This window comes from Chionomys nivalis, chromosome 6 (genome assembly GCF_950005125.1).
Source record: "Chionomys nivalis chromosome 6, mChiNiv1.1, whole genome shotgun sequence".
Taxonomy (NCBI): domain Eukaryota; kingdom Metazoa; phylum Chordata; class Mammalia; order Rodentia; family Cricetidae; genus Chionomys; species Chionomys nivalis.
Window position 1 is genome coordinate 18997506 of NC_080091.1, and position 6000 is coordinate 19003505.

The 6000-nt window shown below is 37.4% G+C and overlaps 1 non-coding gene and 1 pseudogene across 1 annotated transcript; both read left to right on the plus strand.

Moving 5' to 3' along the window:
- Positions 1–5777, plus strand: part of LOC130876318 (probable ATP-dependent RNA helicase DDX5) — a 76425-nt pseudogene extending 70648 nt beyond the window's left edge.
- LOC130876690 (U6 spliceosomal RNA) lies at positions 4673–4775 on the plus strand. The gene has a single exon (XR_009057340.1). It is a non-coding gene; the product is annotated as a U6 spliceosomal RNA (small nuclear RNA).
- Positions 5778–6000: the final 223 nt, after the last annotated feature.

The following is a 6000-nucleotide window of genomic DNA, read 5'->3' on the forward strand; positions in this document are numbered from 1 at the left end:
TAACAACCTTTAAAGTCTCTGAAAGGAGGGTGGGGCCCCACAATGATGATTCTTCCAGGTCTATGACAGTGCTACTGATCTGAAAAATATCACCTAAAAATCAGCTTTGACTACAAACTGCAGAACAGTTTTGAAGTGGCTAACTCAAATGATTCAGCCTAACAGATTACTCTAGCCAGGACTTGAGACTTTTCCATTATGAAAGACTGGACAAGAAATGATATAGCTACCTCTCCCAGGATTTGACAATTGACCCAAATTTTTCTTTTTGGGATCCCCTAAAGATGCCATCATCCTCAGACAGTAGGAAGTAAACCTACAAATATGATGTACATAATCTCAGAAGATAGGGTAGTTGGTTTTTGATCATTCAGTGGGTTATGGATATTTGTCACTGTTTAGGAGTGTTAGTTACCAGTTTTTATTATTGGTTATGGCCAGGAGGAAAGTTGGACAAATGGTATGAGATTCAGAGTTCTTGGTTTGAAATGAAAAAGGGAGCTGTAGATATGATAGCTTATTATTATTATATTTAATAATAGGTAGATTATTGAATATACTCTGAAAAGAAAAAGGGAGGATATAGATATGATACAATAAAAGGTAGATTATTGAATGTACCTTAAGAAATCAACTACTAGCTTTATATGTTTTACATTGGATTGGATTTTTGTATATTGCATACAAATTTTGTACATTGGTACAAATTTGAGATTAATTTTGGTAGAACATATGGTACATACATCTCTACTCTTATTCAAAGTACTGTATCTATACAACTCATTTAACAATGTGATGCAAATTTCTAGTCTTTAAAAATTATTGACAATTGTTTAAGATAATAGAATAATACAGGTTAGTAGTTAATCACCTATTATAATCAAACTTGTAGTCACATTAGGTATGCTTTTAAGGTCAAACAAAGATATATTTTAGATAGAAAGTTCATCTTCAAACACTTCAGACATAAACAGAATAAGTCATTTAAGATGTTCTAATAACATAGGTTCTTTTTTATGACAATGAGGCTTGTCTGCTCCTGACAGCACGAATATACTTCATAGAAGATAATGGACATTGAAGAAACTCCACATACAGTTTACTTTTTTGAGGCAAAAGTAAATTACTGGGCAAGAAAATGCCCTTTCCTCGACTGCTGACAGTATGCTGTCCTAATTGAACAATCAGGACACAAAAGAAACTGACTGCCAGACATTGTCAAGACAAGGAGAGACAGTCCATCAGAATTCCCTGATTCACAGAAAACTCTGTCAGATATGCTAGATCTGTATGCCAAATATGGATGACCAACTGTTGCAGAGAAACTTAGAGAGACTGTTCAGGCAGCCATATGTTTCTGTCATTTCTTACATTTCTTGGAAGTCACTTGCTTGAACTTCCCATTTACTCAGTTACTATTATTTCCTTATTGGGTTTCTGAGAGAGTTGAAAATTAGATAGTTATAGTTTTCTCTGTTTACCAGATGCAGAAGGCAATTTATGATAGAAAGTAAATATAATAGAAAGTAATAGGTACAAGACTTTAGATTCACCAAGACAGGACAGATATGAAATATTCTCTCTGAATTTGTCAAATGAAAATGGACTAGACATTGCTGATATATTTATTGCCTGTATATATTGTATATAGTTATTGTACTTATTGTATATAGTTTTTCTTATATTAGTTATAACTTTTTTATTTTAGACAAAAAGGAGAAATGTAGTCATATCTCTTTTGTATTTTAATAAATAAAGCTTGCCTGAAGACCAGAATGCAAAACAGCCACACTAGTAAGACATATAGGACAGGCAGTGGTTGCACACACCTTTAATCCCAGCAGCCACACTAGTTAGCATTAGAGGTCAGGTGGTGATGGTGCCCGCCTTTAATCCCAACACTAGAGAGGAATACAAAGTAGGATGAGACAGGAATTAACTCTCTTTCAGTATGAAGATTTGAGAGAGGGAAAAGCTCTCTAGTGGCTTGGCTGCTTTGCTTTTCTGATCTTCAGATTGAACCCCAATATTTGTCTCTGGGTTTTTATTATTCGTGCTACAGTTTCTCTTCATCTACATTTTTGTTACGGGACTTTTTACCTTTCTTTCATTCTGCATGTCCTACTCCTTGCTTTCTCTCTTTCTAATTGGCTGGCAACTGCCTGACTTGATGGCCCCAGGTACATCCCTTTCTTTTTCTGTATCTCTCTCTCTCTCTTCTCTTCTCTTAAGCTTGCGTTCCTCCTACTACTTATTCTTGCTACCTGATAGCCCCTCTATCTCTTTACTGCCTTGCTACTGGCCATTCAAATTTTTATTAGACCAACCAGATACCTTAGGCAGACAAAGCAACACATTTTTATATCATCAAACAAATGCAGCATAAACAAATGCAATACATCTTTGCCTAGTTAAAGTAATATTCCACAACAGCAGCTCTGGCTCCAGACACCATACCCCACCACCATGGCAGACAGCAGAGTCTGGCTGAGGCAAAAAATGGAAAATAGGAAAAATGGCGAATACTGGGCAGGGACCCCAGAATGCAGACTAAGCATTATTCAAAAGCTGAGGTGAACTTAGGTAGGAATAACAGATTAGTAAATAATAGGTTATTAAAGATGACTCCTTAGCTATGTAAAAAATTATGACAGGTAAAAGAAAAAGAAAAAGCAGACACATTTTAGCATTAAATTCAAAGGAAGCATTCCTGAGGTTTTTTTTAAGTAAACTCCAACACACACACACACACACACACACACACACCACAAATAAATAAATAAATGTAAAAAATATAAATATAAAAATATAAACACTTTTAAATTATACAAAATGCTTCTAGACAATATGGAGTGAGAAGAATTGGATTTACACCTCTGCCTAAAACAACTAAAAACCAAACGAAATATATGAAACTAAAAATGTATTTTGAGTAGTGGTTAATTGGCAACAAAGGCCAGGGTTCCCTGATAATGTGTGAGGTGATATCTGCTGTGAATATGTTTTATTTAAATTGGTTAATAAAGAAGCTGCTTTTGGTCAGTGGCTTAATAGAGTAAAGCTAGGCTGAAAGAGATATATGAAGAGAGTATAGCAGGGAGAAGCCATGTAGCTGCTGCCAGGGACAGATGCCTCCTCTGGAGCCTGCCCAAACTTTGTCAGTAGGTCACAACCTCATGGTGATACACAGATTAATGGAGATTGGTTAATTTAAGATATAAGAGCTAGCTAGTAATATGCTTAAGTGATTGGCCAAGCAATGATTTAATTAATATAGTTTCTGAGTGATTATTTCTGGTCTGGGCAGTTCATGTTCACTTTCATTAATGTGACAAAGTATCTGAAAATACTTACACGAAGCAAAGTTCTAAAAGTCTGCTTGTGATTGTAGGTTTTAATTCAAGGTCTCCTAGCCCAGTGGATTTGGGCCCATGGGGAGGCTCATTGTGGTAGCAGGCAGTATGGTGATAATGTTATAGCACCTGAGATAGGCAAGAGAGAGGAAGGAGTGCAGATCCCAATATCTGCTTAAAGTGCACCTTCCTCCCAACACCATCTATGAAGCTCTACTTGCCATTGCCACCACAGAGAGGAAACTAAGCCTTTGACACATGAGGCTTTGGGCATGATTCAGACTCAAATTCACAGTATTCCCCCCAATTTATCACTTGCAGAAGGTTCCAGGTTTCTGTGCAAGGAAAGGGACCCACATTGAGCACAGTGTTCTTCCAGATTAAAGATGTGAATCTGGTTTTCCTGATGATAGTGGAGGCATCCAGGGAAGATACTGGAGGTGGAGAGACTGCAAAGACACAGAACCCTGTGGAGGGCTGAGGAAGGTCAAAGTTAGCTGAGCACTGATGAGCTGAGGGAATTAGGGAAATAAGCAAGGCCAGTGAGAAAAACAGAGAAAAGGAATAGGACCACTCTGCCAGCCAGGACAAGAATGGTGACTATACAAGGTAAGTTTCTGCTGGAGCTTTAAACTGCTCAGATCTAGTCTGAAAAAGTAGATCCATGATCTTCCAAATAATTTTACTGATGTGGGAGTGATTTCTTTCTAATCTGTTGCTTTCATTGGTTAATTAATAAAGAAACTGCCTAGGCCCATTTGATAGGCCAACCCTTAGGTGGGTGGAGTAAACAGAACAGAATGCTGGGAGAAAGAAGCCGAGTCAGGCAGTCGCCATGATTCTGCTGGACACAGACGCAGGTTAAGATCCTCCCTGGTAAGCCACCAGCTCGTGGTGCTACACAGATTATTAGAAATGGGTTAATCAAAGATGTGAGAATTAGCCAATAAGAGGCTAGAACTAATGGGCCAAGCAATGTTTAAAAGAATACAGTTTCTGTGTAATTATTTCAGGTAAAGCTAGCTGTGTAGGCGGCCGGGTGCCAGGAACTTAACCCGCCGTTCCTTTACAACATTTTACAATATCTCAGAATAAAGTTCAAAATATCTATACAAACACTAAAATGGGTAACACCTAACAATATTAAATTCATAATCTGTTATCCAATTGAGACCTCCAAAGAAGTTAAAAAAAAGTCTTTATACTTAAAATAAAAATCAAGAAATTCAAACTGGCCTATTGTAGAATTAGCAGACAAGAACATTGGAAATGATTAGAATAATATTTGTTGCATTCAAGAAGGCACAAGATTGTTCACTCTCTTCATCAGCAACACATATATTAAAATTGGTACGATACAGAAGATTTGCTTGACTTCTGCTCAAAGTTAACACAAAAACTTGTGAAGCATTACATATTTTTAGAGAGGTGTGGAAATCTGTGTTGCAACACCTGAAAGAGTGGTTGACATTTTAGACTGTGGGGAAATCAATCTGAGAAGAACAGACTACCTTGTCCTCAGGAAAACATATAGAACTCTTGACACGGGCTTTGAACCCCAAATAAGGATGACTGTGAATCAATAAGACCTTAAAGGCAAACCATGACAAAGATGGTGGACATATGTCACGATGGAGAAAAGGGTGAACTTATTCATCTAATGAAAGAGATCATGCATGAGGAGAATAAAACCATTGCTTTTGTTGAAACCAGAAGAAAATGTGATGAATTTACCAGAAAAATTAGAGTAGATGGGTGACATGCCCTGTCACCCATGTGACAAGAGTCAACAGGAGCATGACCGGGTTCTAAATTAATTCAAGCATGAATAAGTTATTCTGATCACTATCATCATGGTCTCCACTGGGATAGATGTGGAAGATGTGAAATTTGTCATTGATTATGACTATCCTAACTCCTCAAAGGATTATATTCATTGAATTGGAAGAACTGCTTGCAGCACCAAAACAGGCAGAGAATACCCTTTCTTTACACCTAACAATATAAAGCAAGTGAGTGACCTTATCTCTGCACTTTGGGAAGTTAATCAAACAATTAATCCCAAGATGCTTCAGTTGGGTGAAGACAGAGGCTCAGGTCATTCCAGGGCTAGAAGAGGCACCAGGATGATCATCGTGACAGATACTCTGAGGGCAAAAGAGTTAATTTAATACCTTTAGAGACAGGGATATTATGACAGAGGCTACTCCAGTCTGCTTAAGGGAGATTTGGGGGCTAATGCTCAATGGTGTTTACAGTGCTGCAAATTACACCAATGGGAGTTTAGGATGTGATTTTGTATGTGCTGGTATACAGACCAGTTTTAGGACAGATAATCCAACAGGGATTTACCAGAACAGTTATAATAACACTCAGCAATATGCAAGTAATGTTGCACATATGCAAAATCATATGCACCAATAGACAAACGCAGATCCTGCTACTGCAGCTACTATGCCTGTGACCAGCTACCCAAAGCCAACAACGTATTCTCAATAAGATTTTAGAAGTAAGCATATGCACATATCTGTTTTTTCATAATTGTTCTTTATGTTATGCCATCAGAGAAGATTGTTATTTAGGAAATATGGGAAATGCAGAAAAGATCGCAGTGCAGCAGTGATTATGATGCACTTCTTTCTTAAAC